Source organism: Suricata suricatta, chromosome 14 (genome assembly GCF_006229205.1).
Source record: "Suricata suricatta isolate VVHF042 chromosome 14, meerkat_22Aug2017_6uvM2_HiC, whole genome shotgun sequence".
Taxonomy (NCBI): Eukaryota; Metazoa; Chordata; class Mammalia; order Carnivora; family Herpestidae; genus Suricata; species Suricata suricatta.
Genome location: NC_043713.1, coordinates 36,031,202 through 36,052,530, shown reverse-complemented (window position 1 = coordinate 36,052,530; position 21,329 = coordinate 36,031,202). Strand labels below are relative to the sequence as shown.

At 45.7% G+C, this 21,329-nt stretch overlaps 1 pseudogene; it reads right to left on the bottom strand.

Annotated features, from left to right (window-relative positions):
• Nucleotides 1–8,429: 8,429 nt before the first annotated feature.
• Nucleotides 8,430–14,603, bottom strand: LOC115277402 (annotated as a pseudogene).
• Nucleotides 14,604–21,329: the final 6,726 nt, after the last annotated feature.

The following is a 21,329-nucleotide window of genomic DNA, read 5'->3' as shown; positions in this document are numbered from 1 at the left end:
GCAGAGAGAATTCATTTGCATGTCTGTGGATAAGAATTATGTTGCACTATCAGCATGTACAATTTATAATAATTTTTAAACTAATTAATTAATTAATTAGTTTATTTGGAGAGAGGGCAAGTGAACAGGCAGGTAGAGGGCAGCGAGAGCAGGAGAGAGAATCCCAAGCAGGCTCATGCTGTCTGCGGAGGACCTGATGTAGGGCTCAATCTTACCAACCGTGAGATCATGACTTAAGCCTAAATCAAGAGCCAGACGATTAACTGACTGAGCCACCCAGGCACCTCTACAATTTATAATTATAAAATAGCACTTTGGCAATAAAAGGCAAGCATCAGATAATTCCCAAGGAGTGTGATCTAAACAATTCATACTTTCCATTAAAACATACGTTTTCCCCTACATTTGAAAACACCCAGCTAAAAGGACCACAGCCTGGCCTGCTGGGGAACCCTCTCAGTGAGGCCCAGGGCTGTTAGTTACGCCTGGACACCCCAGCCCCAGCACCCTTCCTGAGGACTGCAGGAGGACCAGGCAGCACCCCGCCCCCACCCCAGAGTGCTGCATGTTACTTGTCACGTTGACAAAGACCTTGGATTTCTGTGCTGGGGACCATTACTGCTCACAGTAACCCACCTATGAATGTCTCTGAATCCACTGGGAATAAACAATTTACTTGATGGGAGTATTATTATTTCAGAATAATTTGCTTCTAACAGGAATGAATTTGCCAGGGAATACCAGCTTTAATTACGGACAGACATTGCCAGACATTGGATTCTAGTCACTTCGTTAGAGCTAATGTCTACTGAAATGACTAGAACTGCTTCTGAAATGTCAAGAAGTGAGGGTTTCACGGCTCTGCACCTATTTTTAGTGGAAAGCGAGGCCTCTGTGGGGCTGGAGGAGCTGTGCAGACCACAGGAGCCGCAGCCACCTGCTGCCTCTGTCCCCAAGCTCTGGCCACACGGCGTGATATCGTGTTTGCCTTTTCTGACTCTGACCCCATCCCCCTCAGCACTGACTGAGAGCCCGGGTATGGTCCATGGATAGAAATGGTCGTCTGTGAGCCAGAGTAGGGCAAGCAGATGGGACAGGTCATTCGTGGATCAAATAATGTACCTCCGAGAGATTTGAGAAGTTCTCAGAGCAGAAATTGTGTCCAGAAGCAACCATGCAGCGCCTGGTACACAGTCATTCCTCAAGAAGTGTGTTCAGGGGCACCTGGGCGGCTCAGTCAGTTAAGCATCTGACTCTTGATTTCGGCTCGGTCATGATCTCATCGTTCATTTGTGAGACTGAGTCCCACCACGGAGCCTGCTGGGGATTCTCTTGCTCCCTCTCTCTCTGCCCCTCCCCTACTTGAGAATGTGCATGTGCTCTCTCGCTCTCAAAATAAGTAAACATTATAAAGAGAGAGAAATGTGTTTAACCAATCCTGATGGCATTTTCTATGCTCTTGTTTTTTTCTTAATTTTATTTATTTTTGAGAGAGAGAGCAGGAGAGGGGCAGAGAGAGAGAGAGAGAGAGAGAGAGAGAGAGAGAGGGAGGGAGGGAGACGCAGAACTTGAAGCAGGCTCCAGGCTCTGCGCTGTCAGCACAGAGCCCAACACAGGGCTCCAACTCATGAACCTCAAGATCATGACCTGAGCAGAAGTTGGGTGCTCAAAGAACTGAGCCGCTCCGGCACCCCGCTAGGCTTTGCTTTAATGGAAGCTGGACTCCCCACCTCCCTTTTTCCCTAAAGGAGGTTTCTCCTTGGCTTCACAATGAGCAGCTGATCCAGGCTCCTGGGGAGGTTTGGATGCGTCAGGCCCCATGCAGCCCGTGCGCAGACCCCAGGGGAGCATGCACTCAGGGCCAGAGGAGTCAGATCTGGGGTGGAGAGGAGGGTGAGCTGGAGAAGCCAAGATAGTGATGGGGGGAAGGCACAACCTCTTCAAGCATCCATCTGTTTAGGAAACATATAGTGAGCACCTACTACAAGCTGGGCTAAAATGGAAAATGTTTCTTCAGGAGTTTCCCAGTCAGGGTTGCTCACAATTATAAAAGGTGTTCTGTGGGAAGTGGGTACCGATCACACAGGTGTGTGAAACTCTGACTTAGACACATTTAGACAGATCTCTCGTTTCCCTGTGCTCCCCCCAGAGGTGACTACAGCCAGGGATGCACGAGGAAGACGGCAGAGTCTGTGAGCAGAGCGCCCTCTGTGGGAAATACTGATGGACGCAATGGGCAAGCCTGTCCAGGCCAGCCTCCTCTGCAGAAAACAAGGACCCTGAGTCTCCAGGAAGGTTGAAAGGCAGGAGGAAGTTTGGAGAGCAGAAAACCGGGGATGATGAAGGAGCTGGCCAAAGCAGCCTCCCCATCTGGGTACCTCTTCCTCGAGGTGCTCCCTGAGGAGCACAGGGGGCGTCCAAGCAGACAGCCTGGCCCGTCACTTCCCCAAGTCAGTGGTCCCAGGGTAAGTCTCAAGGCTCACTCTGGCCTAAGAGGCCACAGTATTGGAAATATGGCATAGAGCCTTAGCTCTGGGCCTCTTGCTCCCATCAGACCTGATGGTCCTCTGGAGGTTGCTAGAAGAGCACCAGGCAGCCTGGCTCACTACAGCCCACATGATGGTGGCAAACACCAGCAGGGCCCACGTTGGAACTCCCCGATCCTTAGGGTCTCCAAAGGATCTGGGCAGGGTCTGCCTCTACTTTTAAGTCCAGCCCTGACCGTCAGGCCCAGGTTCCAGCCTGGTTGTGACTTCCTTTCTGCCACTGGCCCCTTCTCTCCACTTTGCACACATCCTCTCACAGCTAGACCCACCTCCTGGCTGGCAGGCGGTTGCCACTGGGCCCCAGCATTTGTGGAGACAACAAGCAAAGAATAGTGGGCAAAGGCCACACCTTGTCTTTAGGACTCTCGGAGCCCAACGCAATGGTGGGCACAGACCACCTTCTCCCTACAAGTCTGCTGACTGACCTTAGCAACAAGCAGACATGTGTGGATGCTGCCCCCGTGTTCTCATTGTCTAGAAGAGGAAACTGGTATGAATTAAGCAGCTGCAAATGATTAAGTTAACAATTACTTTGAAGGACCAAGAGAAGAAACTACAAAATTCTGTGGAGGCCACCATCGGAGCTCAGCAGGTGCGGAGCAGTAGACAGGCTTCCTGGAGGAAGTGAGATTTAAGCAGAGGCCCAAAGAATGAGAATGAGTCGGCTAGGTAAAGAGCAGAAGAAAGAACATTCCAGGTGGAGAGAACAGCATGAACAGGGCCCTGAAGCACAGCTCTGGTCTGAAACCTACATGTGGACAGGGCAGTGATGGCTGTGGTGTGGGTCATGAAGGCCCGAACAGCACTTTGACTCTAGTTGGTTTCACCAGAGAATCCTTACTGAGAGCATCTGCATCAATGACACGACTGTCCCACCAGCAGAAGTGATTTGTTCCCAAAATTTGCTGTCCCACAGAAGGGTGCCTGTAATCTGCCAACCCAGAGTCTTCCCTGCAGCAGGCCAGATGGCGACAGCTCAGTCAGTAAACAAATAACAAGGTTCATGAAGGGGAGTCCTGGCCAGGGAGATAAGGACTGTAGTGAGTTCTGCCCTGAGTGACCAATCCTTGTCACTTTCTGTTTTATGGAGGTGGTGCAATGGTGGTATAGATGCCATCAATTTAGCTAAACTGCCAGAGAACCAGGCCCAGGAATTTAGGGGGAATCTTCATGAATCAAGAGCCCCACTAATTCAGCAGCTTGCTTTGGGGGCTGTGGTGGGGAGCACCGTTTCCCAAAAGGCACATTGCTGCCACTTCTTTATATAAAACAGGCATTCGGTAAGGCCAGGCCCACTGGCTCTTGACTTGCCATTCCTACGGAACAGAGAGGCCTGTTGGGCCCTTCTCACCTTGCCAGTCATTGAGTCTGAGTTGATCGACCCCAAAATGGGGAGGTCAGGTCATCGTGTTACAAGGCACCCAGGGACCAAGCATGCAGTTTCAACAAGAGCTCGCTAATAACTTCCTCAAATAAAACAAACAAAAAGTGTACTTGGTGGCTTGCCCACCAGGTGGCACTGTTATACTAGGAAATGCCCTTGAGTGTTTGGGCAGCCATTAAATCTTTAATGAAAACCAATTTCTCTTTCTATTGCTGGAATTCTGTATTGTCTCTGCTGGACCACGGGGGAGGGTTTAGGGAGGAAAGGGTGAAGGGGAAGTTGCAGTCTACACGAACCACTCGTATTTTTGTACATGCAGCACTTCCGGATGGGAGAATCCCCTCTGATACTTAGGGGAGGGAAAGTGCAGACACAGAACACATGGAATCTTACTATCCTTCAGCAGGGGAAGCCACAATGGGAAAGCAAATGGCCCACAGGGCCCCACCCACAAGGCCACTTAGGCTTTCCTTCCCTACCTTTCTTTCACCAAAACCCCATCAGTTGAATTTAAGAGTCTTTTTCTCCATAAGAACATGGATCAAGGAGTCTAATATGCATATAAGTCAGGGAATGCAAAGTCCTTATTACCAGGAGACCAGGCTATCCCCTGGCTGGGAGCTCTGGGAGCGCAGGAAATGGTGGAGGCTAGCCCAGGGAGAACAGTAGAAGCAAAGCAAAGGAAACAAGTTCAGCTTCTTTTCTCCCTGCCTTTAAGGTCTATACCTGAGCATGGGCACTTCTTCTTCCCAGTTTCTGGTGCCTGTGCCCTGGGGTTTCTTCCCCTCCATTGGCCACCACATTCCAACCTGCAGTTTTTGGTGCTTTTGGCACCCATGCCAAATGCTGAAAAGTGGCCAGGTAAAAGAGTGGTCAGGGTTTGCACTTTTGGCACACACAGTAGGAGATGTAGGAGAGCAGATGCTCAAGGAGGATAGTCTTCCCCAACACCTAAGATAATGTCAAAAATAGGGGTGCCTGGGTGGCTCTGTTGGTTAAGAGTCCGACTTCAGCTCAGGTCATGATCTCACAGTTGGTGAGTTCGAGCCCTGTGTGGGGCTCAGTGCTGCCAGCTCAGAGTCTGGAGCCTGCTTTGGATTCTGTGTCTCCCTCTCTTTCTGTCCCTCCCTCATTCACTCTCTCTCTCTCTCTCTCTCTCTCTCAAAAATAAACATTAAAAAAAGATAATGTCAAAAATATATTAGATAACTTAAAAATGAAATGCCAAAAACACACACAAAAAGTTTAACCCTAACAAAGATAGGAAAGGAGAAACAAAAATGAAAAATAGAGGGAATAAATAGAAAAAAATAATAAAATCATGGTCTAGATCCAAATATATCAATAATTACATTAAATGTAAATGAAGTAAACATACCAATAAAAGAGATCGACAGCATGGATTTTTAAAAAGTGACCCAAGGGGGGCCTGGGTGGCTCAGTCGGTTAAGCCTCCGACTTCGGCTCAGGTCAGATCTCATGTTCATGGGTTCAAGCCCTGCGTCAGGCTCTGTGCTGACAGCCAGCTCAGAGCCTGGAGCCTGTTTCAGATTCTGTGTCTCCTTCTCTCTCTGACCCTCCCCCTCTCATGCTCTGTCTCTTCTGTATCAAAAATAAATATAACATTAAAAAAAATAAAAAATAAATTAAAATAAATAAAAATAAAAAAATAAAAAGTGACCCAAGAGAGAGAAGGATGCAAAACTTGAGAGACTATTGAATACTGAAAATGAACTGAGGGTTGAAGGGGAAGGGGGAGGGGGGAAAAGAGATGGTGGTGATGGAGGACAGCACTTATGGGGAAGAACACTGGGTTTTGTGTGGAAACCAATTTGACAATAAACTATTTAAAAAAAAAAGTGACTCAAGTACACCCTGTCTAAAGAAACTCCATAAAATATTATGAAAAAGAAAAAGTATGAAAAAAAATTACAACATGGAAGCCCCAACCAAAACAAAGCAAGGGTGACCATATGAATATCACAGTAAACTTCAGAGCAAAGAAAATTACGTGTTAAAGAGACATTTCATACTGATTGAGGAATCAATTCACCAAGAAGACATAATAATTCTAAATGTATAATACCCAAGAATAGAATTTCAAAATATAAGAAGCAAAAATTGTCAGAGCAGAAAAGGAGTAGATACAGCCACTATTATGCTTGGAAACTGCAACTGTCTTCTCTAAGTCATATATAGAAATAAAAGACAGAAAATCAGCAAAGAGAAGAGAACACCACCAACTAACTTGAATTAATTGATATTTATAGAATATTCCACACAACAGCAGCAGACTACACATTCTTTTTAAGTGCACATGGAACGTTTAATGAGACAGACCATACTGTGAGTCATAAATCAAACTGTAACAAATTCAAAAGGATTTAAATCATATAAAATATGCTTTCTGACTATAATGGAATTAAACTATAAATCAATAACAGGAGGAGAACTGAAAATTCTCCAAACACTAGGAAACAAATGACGTTTTTCCAAAAGAAATCTCAAAGGAAATTAGAAAATATATTAAACTGAAAGAAAATTAATACATAACATTTGTGGGATGTAGCTAAAGTGGGAGAGGAGTTTACTGCATTCAGTGTTTATATTACAAAACGAGAAATATCTCAAAGCAATCATATAAGCTTCCCTATAAGAAACTGGGTAGGTGGAGAGGGCAAAATAAACTCAAACAAGTAGGAGGAAGGAAACAATGAATAGTAGTTATTAATAAAATTGGAAACAAAAACCCAGAAAATCAATGAAACCAAAAAGCGGTCCTTTGAAAGACCAGTAAACTTGATTTTCTCTAGTCAGACTAATAAACAGAAAAGGAAAGAAGACAGAAATTACCAATTCAGGAATGGAAAAGGAAAATGTAACTACAGATTTCATAGACGTTAAAACAATGACATCTCTATGCAAATGAATGTGGTAAAGTACATGAAATGGACCAAAATGTCAAAACCCACAATCTATCAAAACTCAAAAAATTCACAAAACTCATCACAAAACAGATAACTCTCAATTTTAAAACATTCTCGGGGCATCTGGGTGGCTCAGTCGGTCAAGTGTCCAACTTTGACTCAGGTCATGATATTGCAGTTTATGAGTTTGAGCCCCACGTGGGGCTCGTGGTGACAGCTTGGAGCCTGGAGCCTGCTTTGGATTCTGTGTCTCCTCCTCTCTGCCCCTCCCCTAGTCACACTCTGTCTCTCAAAAATAAACATTAAAAAAATTTTTGAACATTCTCATCACCCCAAAAAGAAACCCCGTACCCATTAGCAATCACTTCCTATTTCCCCCAAAAGGCCAGCCCAAGACCACCGTTAATTTACTTTTTCTCTATGGATTTGCCTATTCTGAACATTTCATATGAATGGAATCATATAACATGTAGTCTTTGTGACTGGTTTCTTTCTCTTACCATAATATATTCAAGGTTCATCTATATTATAGTATATGGGTCAGTACTTCAGTTCCTTTTATGGTCAAATAATATGGATACAGCATATTTGACTGATTAGTTGGTAGACACTGGTTGTTTCCCCTTTTTGGTTATTATGAATAATATACCTACACACATTTGTATACAAGTTGTTTTGTGGACATATGTATTCATTTCTCTTGGGCGTATTAATGAAATTGCTGGGTCACATGGTAACTGTATGTTTATCTCTTTAAAATATTTATTTTTGAGAGAGGGGGAGAGAGAGCAGAAGAGGGGCAGAGAGAGAGGGAGACACAGAATCCAAAGAAGGCTCCAGGCTCTGAGCTGTCAGCACAGAGCCCAACACGGGGCTCAAACCTGTAGACCTCGAGATCACGACCTGAGCTGGTCAGACACTCAACTGACTGAGCCACCCAGGTGCCCCACATGTTTATTTTTCTGAGGAATTTCCAGACTTTTCCAAAGTAGCTATACCATTGACACTCCCACCAACAATTGTTATTTTCTGTCTTTTAAAAAATTCCAGTCATCCTAATGAATGTGAAGTAGCAGCCCATGATTTAAATTTGCAGTTCCCTGATGGCTAATGATGTTAAGGCCTCTTTTCAACCGTTTATTGGCCATCTGTAATCTTCTGTGGGGAACTGTCTATTCAGATCCTTTGCCTATTTAAAATTAAGTTGTCTTTTTATTATTGAATTGTAAGTGTTCCTTATATAGTCTAGATTCAAGTCCCTTATCAGATATATAAGTATTTTCTTCTCTTCTGTAAGTTGCCTTTTTACTTTCCTGGTGGTATCCTCTGAAGCGTAAAAGTTTAATTTTGATGAAGTTTGTTTTATCTTTTTTCTTTCATTGCTTATGCTTTTGGTGTCATATCTAAGAATGCTTGTTCTAATCAGGATCATGAATGTTTATATCTATATCTTTTTCCTAAGAGTTTTTTTCACATAAAGTTCTTAGTTTATTAACCCTCTCCTGAAAAATTGGCACAGTCATAGCAAAGTCACTGCAGAATCTTTACTCCTTCTGTGGTCCAGTCTCCAGCTCACTTGTTGCTAGCAGCAACCCTGGCTTTTGCCACCCCCTTGACTGTCTTCATTCTGTTTTTTCATTCCTTTTGCTGTTTTCTTGTGGTCTGTTTCCTCTCACACAGGCCATGTCTTGCAAGTCTATGTTTGGGTTCGTTTTTCTTTGTATCATCCAAGGAATCCTAAATCATGCCAAAGCCAGTTGTCTTGCCACCCCCAAAATGGGTTGTGAATCCAAATACAAAAATGGCATCTGGTGTGGTCTTGTACATTTTGGCTAGTTTTCCCCAAAAATCTGTCTCAGGTACTGTTGCCTTTCCAGAGTGAAGATCATCAAAGACCATTTGCTTCCACGGAAGTAGTTGGTTGGTTATGAACTTCCTGGTCTGGAGAGTTACTGTGTCACTCGTGATGGCAGCTGAGCTTCAAGCAGCCGGACAGGAAAAAAGAGCTCTCTACGAGTTTTGTAGTTTGAGCTTGAACATTTAGGTCTAGGATCCATTTGAGTTAATTTTTACATATGTAAGTCTCAGGAAGTGTTCTTCTGTATATGAATATCCAGTTGCTGAAAAGACTTCTTTCCCCATTAAATTGTCTTGGCACCCTTGTTGAAAATCTATTGACTATAAATGTGAATATGAGTTTAATTTTGGACTCTCAGTTCTATTTCACTGGTTTGTATGTCTATTCTTATGCCAGCAACACACTTCCTTGATATTGTAGCCTTTTAAAAAATATATATTTATTTTGAGAGAGAGAGAGAGAGCATGCACGCATGGGCAAGAGAGGACAGAGAGGGGGAGAGAGAGAGAATCCCAACCAGGAATCTGACATGGGACTTGATCTCATGACCATGAGATCATGACCTGAGCCAACATCACTGACTGAGCCACCCAGACGGTTACTACAGTAGCCGTGCAGGAAATGTGAAATGGGCAAGTGTGATCCTCTGCTTTCCGCTTTGTTTTGGCTGTCGTAGCCCCCTTGCATGTTCAGATGAATTTCAAGTTCAGCTTATCAAGTTCCAAGTGCCAAAAAGGCACTTGAAATGATACAGAGATCGTGCTGAATCTGTAGGCTAATTAGGGAGTATGGCCATCTTAAACATATTAAATCTTCATTTATTTAGTTTTTTTTCATTTCTTTCAATAATGTTCTACAGTTTTCAGTGTTCAGGGCTTGTACTTCTTAAATTTAGTCCTGTTTTATTTTTTCAATGCTATTATAGATGTAATTGTTTTCTTAATTTCACTTCTGGATTATTCATTCCAAGTATATACAAGTACAATTCTTTTTGGTATCTTGTATGTACAGTTTATATTTTTTGGTGTATTGATCTCATATTCTGTAATTTTGCTAACCTCATTAATTAGTTTTGGTTTTTAGTGCATTCCTGAATATTTTGTCTATTCAAGATTATGGTGTCAGCAAACAGAGATGGCCAGAGGGAAGATCACATAGAACAGTGCATGTGTCTGGTGCAGGGCAGGCTCTCCCTAGGTGACAGCTTCTCATGCTTCCTTGTGAGGTGTTATCCCCCTCCCTCCGGGGGCCCCTCCTCTGCAGTCGGTCCTCTGAAGGCCACCGCAGGGCTGGATTCCCAAGAGTTGAACCACATGGATGCTCCCTGCCTGAACCAATTTACTCTAAGCCCTGAGCCCCACTTTCCCACTTTCAGCCCCCTCAGTGGCCCTGGCTCTGGCCCCTTCTCCCAGGCAGAAAAGCAATCCCAGACCCAAACCCTTCCCACTCTCATGGTGTCCCCCAGACAGAGGAAGAACAGAAGTGGAGGTTTTCACAGCCCTGCATTCCTGCTTCCCAAGGGCATCCACTCATGAGTCCTGCAGGGAGGGGGTCCTTAGGGGAGGGGAGAGAACAACTCACCTTAGCATAGGGTCACGCAAACCAAATTCTGAATGACTCCAAATAAACCAAAGTAAAAAGAGCTACGTAAATGTTAATCTTATTTTAAAATGATAATACCTAGAAATTCTACCCCTATACATATTATATGCCTGTATAGCAGTTTCCAAACATTTCTACTGCTTGCGCACATGGGCTGGGCCCCGGTCCTGGGGCCGGGACCATGGTCCTACTTTGAGGTGCCCACGGTTCTGTGATGGCGATGAGGTGAGCTGTGCCAGGTGGGCTTTGCCTGCTCCCTGACAGAGCCTACCTTGAACAAGGGAATTCTTGCATTGTTCTGGGAGTTTGAGGGGCTTTCAAGTACACAGTCTTTGAGGACGCAGGGCCAAGTATGATCATGGGCTTTTAAATATACCTTGGGATCCCCAGTGGCTCCCAGAGTGGCCCCGGCCCTGATGGGAAGAAGCAGTTAGCTTCACCCAACACCAGGCCAGGCTCACCACCAAGCTCTGCCACAGCTGCCTGATGCCCTAGTCCTCTCCACACCCAGGGTGGGCTGGGCAGGTGCTCCCACATAAGCCCAAAGTCAACGACCACCCACTGCTCTGTCCCCTCTTCTCAGCCTCTGTCAAGTCAGGGCAACAAGGCCTCCTCAAGAGGGCCATTGTGAGGATGAGACTGGCACCTGGCCCAGCGCAGGGGCTCAGTGAGGGTCTGTCACCTCCCTGCCTCCTTTCTGAGTGGGGCAGAAGGGTGAGTGGGCAACACCGGCAGTTTACTCCCTCTGAGTCAAGTGCTGTGCTGGCCTCCTTTTGAGGAGTATCTCATTCAGTCCTTGGGTCAGGGCACCACACTGTCCCCTGGCCAGCTTCGGCTGCTCTGGAGCACGGCCACCAGCAGGGCCGGGGGAGGACAACTCCAGGCAGAAGCCCTAAGCCCTGCCTGATGATGCCAAGCTAGGCTTCTGTGTCGCTCACCCAGTCCCGGAGGGTGCAGGGGCATGAGTGCAGACTCCGCCCCCGCAGGAGCCCCAGATCCCTCCTCCCGCACCTCCCCCACCCCAGGTAATCACACAGCTGCACTCCACCAACACAGGATTTCTCTGAGATATTATTCCCCAAGTTGAAGGAAAACTACCAACGCTATTATGAACGAGTCTGCTGAAAGAAGGGCTGAGAGCATTTCGGAGATGCATTGCCGTTAGTCGGTTTTATGGCACATTTGCATTTAAATAGATTCTTTAACTCTTTTTCTGAACTTCGCAATAATACAGCCTTAAAACGCTGACTAATAGGGTGACGTGTGCTTAATTTTCACTTTAATTTTAACACGGATACATTGTCTTGTAGCCGTTCCAGCTCAGATGACACTTGCAAACGCAAGTTTTAAATTCGTTCATTGTTGTTGTTTTTGGTTAAAAAATCAGACAGTTCCTGGACCTGCATTACGGAAAAGGTGCTCATCTCATAGGCTGGCCCAGCTGTTGTAGGTCTGAGCTCTTCTTAGAAGTCAGCCAGTCGTGTCTCCCGGCTTCTAACCTTGGGAGGCTGCGGTGGCCTGCGGGAGAGCGCCGCCAGAAGGGGGACCCCCATTGCAATGGCCAGACCTACTCCACATGAGCCAGCGGCACTGGGACCAGCTGGGACCACCTCTCAGAGGTGATGATTAAGTTTTTAGGAAATTTGCAAGCCAGTTCCTCAACAATCATTATTAAAAACTCAATTATGTAAACTTATAAGCAAACAAAATGTATTAAAAATGAAGATAAAATATAGTCAAAACTCATTACTTCATTATTGTTTTATTACTGTTTCCTTGAGCTCATTCACAGCCATGGTGGAAGGACTATAGAGTGGGATTCAGCCAAGTTATGCTGGTGGCTTAAAACTGGCCCCAGTGGGAGCATTTACAAACCGGTCCCCCTTCTCTTCCAAGAGGCAGTTGCTAACCATGTACCAGCACACCACGGGAAGCAACTGGCCCAGCCCTGGGTAACTGTGGGCCTCTTTCTGTCTTGTTTGTCAGCCTTGGGCTGGCCAGCACTGGTGGCCTCCTCCAACAACGGCCTACATGATTTCTCTTCATGTAGCCCAAAGTAGCAAACAAAAGCAGCTAAATGAGACTAGGGATCTGTCCTGTTCCCTGCACACTTCCTCCCTCTCCCAACTCTGAGAAACCTCCCCACAGGGATCTCTACCCACTCCTCTCCTTCAGCCTCGGACCCACGCCTCCTAGGAGATACCTGGGGCCTCAGGCCCAGCAGCTGCTCCGATCCTGCGGACACCCCAAGGTTTCAGCCTTCCCCCAAGATGGCAAGAGGAGCATTTGACTGATTTCTCAGCCTCTAGCCCCTTCCCAGGTTTTCACCTCACAGGGCTCTTGTGATACCCCTCCTCTCCACTAGTACCCATACTGGCTCCCTGCTGCCTGCCACAATCCTGGACAGCTTCGTCTCTGGCTCTCGGGCTCATCCCACCCGGAAGTCCAGTCACCACACTTAGAATGAGGCTCCAAAAGAAAGCCTGAAGAACCTCTGTCTATCTTAGTTGGTAAATAAAAGGAACACTTGCCCATTCTGACATGCCTGAGGCAAAGCATTCTTTTTGTCAAAAAGAGAAGCAGTGAAATAGCGCCAGATGCCAATGCCCAGAGTTTCCTACCCCATGGCCTCCTATCCTCCACTATTGTTCTCCTTTCTTCCTCCCTTCCTTTTTTTAAAATTTTTAAAAAATTTTGTCAATGTTTACTTATTTTGAGAGACCGAGAGAGAGCACCTTCTGTGGGGGGAGGGGTAGAGAGAGAGGAAGAGAGAAACAGAACCCCAACTAGGCTCCATGTAGTCAGCTCAGAACCAGATGTGGGGCTTGATCCCATAAACCATGAGACCATGACCTGAGCTGAAACCCAGAGTCAGATGCTAAACTGACTGAACCACCAGGTGCCCCTTTAAAAAAAATTTTTTTGAAATGTCACTCCCCTTCTAAATCCCGCCCCTGCTCCAGGGCCCACATGAAGGCCAACATCATCTCCCAATCCCTTCCTGCTTTAGAAACAAAGCTTGGTAAGTGGGGATATTTAAAAGTTAGGGCAGAGGCACCATATTGCTGCCATGTTTCAGAATGGGATGCAAGCCCATGATGCAGGATTTGCCCAAAAGCCCTGTGACTCTTATCCACACCTTCATCTGGGGCATAAAAGGCCTGAATATGGGGATGGGGGTTCCCCTTTACCTCAAATACAGTGAGGGGCTTTAGGAGGGCACTTGAAGAGCTTGATTCACATACTCTATGGTTTGTGGGGGTGCCACAGATGCAGGTGCAATGCCTACCTGGAAAATGTATGAGAGGCAGGTTAGGTCTGGTTTTCAACACAGAGCCAGCCAGAGGTGGAGGATGAGATGCTTGCCCCCAGAGGAACATCAACGCAGAGTGGGCTGGGTCTTAAAAGGATGGCCAGAATTAAGAAAAGCCTAGAAGACTAGGGTGGGGGATGGGGAGGGTGCATTGTAGGCAGAAGAAGCAGAGCATAAGTGAAGAGGCTCTAGCAGAAATGGTGTGTTCCAGTCTCAGGAGTCCCAGCAGGTTGGCTGAAGTGCAGAGGGTCTTGCCGGCAAGAGTGAGAGGCATTGAAGAAGGCACGTAGGGCCAAGTCAGAGCCCTGCCTCCTCAAACATTCTCCCTCCTGCTCTGTTTTCATCTCTGTGTGTCCTCTAACCTCTCTAGATTTTAATCCCCCCTGTGCTGTGACAGCTGCCCATTCAAACTCTACCTCTGGACTTATAGTGATGCCTCCTTCACATCTCCACCTGGTCATCCAATCAACTTTTCATACACAATGCATTTAACTCTGAACTCATAATTTTCCCCTCAAAACCTGTTCTGTTTTCTTCACCTCTGTGAATTAAAACACCATCCTTCTATCCAGAAGTCAGGGGTTTCCTCTATCCAAATCCAATTTATCTCCACACCTGGTTGGCTGTCTCTCCAATGGTCACTTATATCCAGCCATTTCTCGCTACCTCTAATTCATCCTCCTTATCCAAACAGCCATCTCCATCTCTTATCCAGACCACTGGCCTCCTGTATCCTCTGCTCTCTATGGTTTATTCTTTACGCAATAGCCAAACTGACTTTTCTGAAAATGTAAATCAAATCATATTACTCCATGACTTAAACCTTCCAAATGCTTCCCATAGTACTCAGAATTAAACTAGAAGCTCTTTACCCTGGTCTAAAAGGCCCTATGTCCAGGTTCTTTCCATGTTCTAGGTTCATCATGTGCCCTCCCAGGGCCCCAGTCATCCTGTCCTCCTCTGCTCTCACCATGGTACACCTCTCCTGACTTGGGGTTTATGCACACGTTGGTCTTCTCATCTGAAATGCTCTTCCCCAGGTCTCATTCTTCAGGACTTAGCTTAAATTTCTCCTTCCTGGGGACATCTTCCATGGTCTCCCTGCCATCTTCCACAGAAATTTATTCCCTCCATCCCCACTCTTTAGCCACAATCTCAGCACTTGGTTTTTGTCATAGGGTGTCGCATTTTGCTTACTTCTCATTCATCCCTACAAGGATCCAAGGGCAGTACTGAGAGCTGTCCTCGGTGCTGAAATCATAGCTAGGAAAACCCCTGAGCTCCAGTGTCTTTGCCTCCAGGAGTCAAATCCTGCCCCATTCTTCATTCTGCCAACAATTCAGGTACCACAGATGGAGTTACCCTCTCCTTCCCAATGCCCACCTGCCACTCATCACCCAGATCAGTGGAGGGCATTTCTGTCCCCTCCCTTGCATCAAAGGCAAGCTACCTTCTTCCACCCAGGCCAAATCTGATATGGCCACTGGCTGCATTTTGCCCTCCAGGACCCCAGCCAAGCTGACAAGCAAGGTGATTTCTGGGTTATGGAAGGAGCTTTGTCTGCAGATGGCACAAGCTCACTGAAGAGTGGGGGCAGAGAAGCGGGAGGAGGAGAGACAGCAGTGTACAACTGTGTTTGGGATTGTTCTCTTACCTCCCTGCTTTGCCATCCTTGATAAAGTTTATGCCATTTTCAAAGAGCTTTCTAAAGCCTTGTTTTCTGTATCTGCAGACTTTGAGGATGGACTACCCTGGATCTTCCTGGCTTGAGGTTTTAGGGCAAGTCCGGATAAACGGAGGCATTTTTGTGAAGTTAAAGAAAGTTACCTTGGAGTACTTGGCTGGCTCAGTCAGTAGAGTATGTAATGCTAGATCTTCGAGTTGTGAGTTCAAGCTGCACATTGGGTATAGACATTACTTAAAAATAAAATCTTTTAAAAAAGAAAGAAAGAAAGAAAGTTTACCTTTCAGAGTTTTTTGTTCTTGTTTGTGCTCATTTTCTATTGTGGAAAATTTCAAACATATACAAAACTAGATCTAATTAAATGATAAACCTCTATACACCTCCCTTTGTGCAGCCCCGTTCATCTTTACCCCATCCCCCAGAGGATTATTTTAAGGCAAATTCCAGAATTCAAAGCATTTCAGCTGTACTTATTCTCATAGTATCTCTGAAAGATAAGGAATTTTTAATGTAAATATAATCCAAATAATCATATATAAACCTTTTTTACAATTTTCTCATGTCATCAAAGATACAGTCAATATCCATCTTTGCCTGGTTATTCATAAATGGTTTTATTTTTGTGGTGTGTTTAAACTAGAATCCAAATAAAGTCCACACTTTGCTATTGGTTGATAAAGCTCTTAAATCTCTTTTATTGTATAACTTCCTTCCCACTCTTATTTTGTTCTTGGAAAGTATTTGTTAAAGAACAGGCTTCTGCTGTAGACATTCTTGCCATTGTCTCTGCTTCCTGTGAGATTCTCTTTCCCTCTTTGCTTTGTCTTTTCTGAGAGCCAGGTGAGAGGCTGGGAGTCCCCTGTGATGTCATCACTCATTTAATGTCCCTGTTTTGGAGAATACACCTCTTCCTCAGCAGGGCCCCATGCTCCTCTGGACACAGTGCCCCTGGGGCAATCTCTTGGAGGCTTCCTGCCACCCCTGACTGCTGGCACTGGGGTGGGACAGTGGGTGAGGCCCAGGGCCTGTTGGTGTTCACCAGAGACCACTTGGAGCACACCTGGGTTTACCATCTTATTGCGTTGAGAGGGGCTGACCATGGAGAAATGTGGGTATCACCATGAATGTTAGGAGGGACTTAGGGTCTGATTTGGACTTGAGTTAGGTAGTATGGAGGAGAGCCCAGGGAGCAGCAGTTCCCTCTGGATTGGGAACACTATGGCAAGGAGGAATAATCCTGTGATGACAATGCATTTCATCTAGGAGTTGCAGGGCATAAAGTGGGCTAATGCTGTCTCCGAAGCCTCTGTCATTTGCTTTAGTCAGGAAAGAGTGGGGTTTCTGGGTTATTCTTCAGGTTGGGGCAGTGTTCCAGTTCCTGTCACTGCTCAGGTATGTTCAGGAACTGTCCTGTTGTTATCTTCATCTATTACATCACAGGGTGGCCTTGTCTGATGGAGGTGTTCTGTGCAACTGCTTCTGTTGAACAGAATAGCACAGCCTGGTTGTGGGCTCCAGGCCAGCTCCCAGCTCTCAGGTGTGTTTTTCTCTTTCGGAGGCCCCAACTGCACCTGTGGTTTTGGTCCCTGAAGCGCCGCTGCAAACCTTCTGCACTCAGGGTCTGCGCAGCTGGCTTCTCAGCTTCCTGAGTTTGCGAGGCTGGTGACCACGCAGTGCTGTCTCCCAATGCTCGTGGCCTTCTCTCTCTGTGGCAGTCTCCTGGCTTAGTCTCTTTATCTTTGGGGACTTAAGCCTTTCTTTTTTAAACTGTTTTTGTCCCTTGACCATCACTAGAGGATTTGAGGGAAGGAACAGAGGCAGGTGACTGCATCCCACAACACGCATGACTGGTGGTCCTTCGAGCTGTCACGTGGGTCTGCCTTGTCAGAGAGCTGCTCCTGAGTGAAGTCCTGAGCTCGATGAGGGGATGCCCGGAACTTATGTCCAACAAACCCCTTCCTTAAGAAACCAGGGGGAATGTGTGGACCAGAGGCTGCTATTGGCACCAAGAAGGTTCCAGTTCCCTTATTTAATGGGAACTGCACTCTTTCTGCTGGTACTCCACTTCATCATCTGATTTTGCACCAAGGGCTGTGTCATCACAAGGGAGTCTCCTGGATTCATTTGTTTTCCAAAGTGGATTCCTATGGCTGAGTAACTCTGTTTCTTTATATCTGGAGCAGTAGAAACATTTGCTTCTTAGAAACTGTCAAGGTAGCAAATGGACACTTTAATAAGAACCATACTTCTCATCTGTGAGATCTAGTATTTTTAATTAGCTAGCCAGGCAGCTACTTGTCTTCTTTAAGGTATAAATTATTAAATGCCATGGGGGGGAAATGTCCATTTAATGCAATGACATGCTTACACCATTTATGTCTCAGTAACTTGGCTCGCTCAGTTGTACTCTGTGGAGAAATAATGGCACTCGTATAAAAGAATCATCACTAGGAAGTGATCCCAGGGAGCCAAGAATGTTCCACCACTGTCATAATTACACATCCCTGATAATGCGTTAAAGGTGCAGGAAACATCATTGTTGCTATCAAGAAGCAAGTCGGCATTGGGGATGAAAAGTCTGATTCCAATTCTGCAAATCCCCAAATATTTAATGGGGCTCATGGCATGCTCATGGAGAGGAAAGTGGGAGACAGCCAGTGCCAGAGCTGCACAAAATGGTTCGAGACAAAATCAATTTATAACCTCTTTTAAAAAGCTTGCTCCTCTCTATATAATCATATTTTTAAAGAGCTGTATTTGCACGTAGGCTGGAATTTGCTACTGGAAGTGAATGTAACCTCTGAATATGACATGAGGAGGATACATCATTAGGAAGCAACCATTTTTATTAATGGTGGGTGCCATATTCACAACGGCACCACCTGCTGTGATTTACAGGGCAACCCTTGGGTGCCACGAATGGTGCACATTTCATTTTCACAACAGTCCTATTTAGCTAGTGAAGGAAGAACGCAGAGAGGCTGATGATCTTACACAGTTAGGGAGTGATGATGCTCTGGTTCAAACCTGGGTCTGACTCAGCTCAGGGTCTCCTCCTCCGGGAAGGCTTCCCTGACCTCCACACACCCTCCATGTGGCACTTGGATCACACCCTGGGACCTACTATGCATCTGCCTACCATGTTAGACTATAAGACCAGGCTGGGAACTTCTTCCTCATTTATTCCCAGCCCTGGCTCTAGGCAGCATCTGAATAAATTCCTCCAAAATGAACCCTATGTCAAATTGTGCCCCTCCTTCCTTTGGGGCCAGGCATTGCCACCTCTCCGTCCCTGTGTGGTCCTCTGATTCATGCTCATAGGGACCCGGGGTGTGATCTCTGTGAAAGAGGCCAACTCTTACAGATATAAATAAAGCGTGAAGTAATCAGCATTGGGGATGAGTCTTTTCTAAAAAAGGAACATGACAAGGGAGAAAGGGCAAATGTCGGGAGATGGCCAGCAGACCGTGAGGACGAGCCTCTGCACAGAGATACATTTTGTAACTGAAGTCTTGCTGGCAGCCTCCTGCAAATTACCAGAGGCAGGAAGGGGCTGGGACGTTCATGGGAAGGTCAAGGTTCTGTACAGTTGGAAGAGTGAAGACAGCCCAGGATAAGGCGCCACAGCTCCATGACTCAGGAAGCACAGAAAGCCTCATTTTAAACTTAGACCCATCTTCACATCTGTATTTGAGGAAGTAAAACCATTCAAAAGCAACGGCTCCGTGGGTCTGGAAGAGAATGCCAGGCGGACTAAATGGTGGGTAACTGTATCAGACAATGAAGTATGAGCTCCGAGCAGAGCCTGCCTGTGTTTGAATTCTGCTGTGCCACTTTCCATGTGTGCTCTTGGACCAGTTAACCCATCTGCTCCAGTTAAACCCTCTGTAAAATGGGGATGATGATAATATGCATTTAACTACTTGTTCTGAAGATTAAGAGGTTACTACCTGTGAAGCCCTCAGGTCAATCAATATGGCCAACATGGGCTGGGCACCTGCTAAATGCCGGCACTATCATAGGTGCCAAACACGTGCTAAGTCACAAGATCCCCTTACAACATATCCCGTGGGGCTGGTATTTTTAGCATCATCCCCATTTTACAGATGCAGAAACTCAAGTACAGATTACCTACTACATTTCCCAAGATCCCACAGCTAAGAGGCGGCAAAGCCAGGGGTTCATTCTGGATACTCTGGTACCAGAATCCCTTTTCTAAGCACTGAACTAGGCTGTGTCTCAAAAATGCTTTTTTTGAGTAGTATCAAAGGACCTGTTGTAGATTGAATTGAATTGTTTCCCCAAGAAAGGCCTATTGAAATTCTAACACCTGGTATCTGTTTGTTCTCATTTGGGTGGACTTTTATTTCCCTTACATATGTGTAAATTTCTTAGGAATATGTCACATATACAAGTGCTCAGGTAACTGGTGATGAGACTCACCAAATGAATAGGTCCTCTGTCATAATACCACACATGGCCTCAGGTGATGAAAGGAAATCCAGTAAATGAAAATTCCAGTTTACACTAAAATAAATTCTTTCCTTTTAAGAAAAATGGATTAAATTCTGGCTCCACTGTTACCTCTGAAATACAGCTTGACTCCTCTACTCTGTCCTGCATCTCACTCTACCATGATCTCTCTCTCTCTCTCTCTCTCTCTCTCTCTCTCTCTCTCTTTCTTGGTAGGAAGGAGAAGTGCTGAGGGGGAGGAAATATTCTCCTTGTCACATCTCTCTGACCAAGAAGCAAGAACTGGTTGGGGATATGGAAATGGCAGGACCCAGAGGCATGGGCCCTGGACACAGAAGGGATGGGGGTCCAGGGCATACCCTGGGTCTGAAGGGACATTTCAAGCCAGCAGGTGTAAGCCATAGTTCAGTAAGGAACTCCTGCTCTGACAAAGAAGTACTGAGCAGATAAAAGCTAGAAATCTCTAAAGCCACTGAAGACCAGGTCTGAAAGGGAGACAGAATGTAGCACTCAAAGCTGGACAGCCTTCTTGTAAAAGAATGGAAGGACACCAACTGCCATATTACAGAGGTGGCTTCTGTTCTGTTTTCATTTTACTTTGTTCTGTGTTATTTTTCTGTGCCTTCCATGTGTTCTTCAATAAACACCTCTGACTTCTGGAATTAGAAAAGTTATTTTTAAGAATATAAGCATGAGGGGCACCTGGGGGGCTCAGTCGGTTGAGCGTCTGGCTTCGGCTCAGGTCATGATCTCACGGTTCGTGGGTTCGAGCCCCGTGTCAGGCTCTGTGCTGACAGCTAGCTCAGAGCCTGGAGCTGCTTCAGATTCTATGTCTCCCTCTCTCTCTGACCCTCCCCTGCTCGCACTGTCTCTCTCTCTATCTCAAAAATAAATTTAAAAAAAGAATATAAGCATGGGATGGGGAGAAGATGGTATATCTTGCAAGGTATCATAAGTAATGACATAAAAGTCACCAATTAAAAGATCACTATTGAGGGGCACTTGGGTGGCTCAGTCATGGGCTCAGGTCATGATCTCACGTTCATGAGTTCGAGCCCTGTGTCAGGCTCTGTGCTGACAACTAGGAGCCTGGAGCCTGCTTCAGATTCTGTCCCTCCCACTCTCTCTGTCCTTTCCCCACTCGTGCTGTATCTGTCTCTCAAAAACAAACATTAAAAAATGTTTTTACATAAATTCCAAAAAATTTAAAAAATAAAAGGTCACTGTTGAAAGGCAAGCTGTAGGGGTGCCTCGGTGGCTCAGTCAGTTGAATGTCCTACTCCTGATTTTGGTTCAGGTCATGATCCCAGGGTCATAGGATCGAGCCCCACATCAGGCTCCATACTGAGTGTGGGAGACTGCTTGAGATTCTTTCTCTCTCTTTCTCCCCCTCTGCCTCATTCCCCTACTCTCTCTGTCTCAAGTAATTTTTTTTAAAAGGCAAGCTATAAACTTTATTATTTAAAAATAATTTTTTAATGTTTATTTTTGAAAGAGAGACACAGTGTGAGCAGGGGAGGGGCAAAGAGAGAAGGACACACA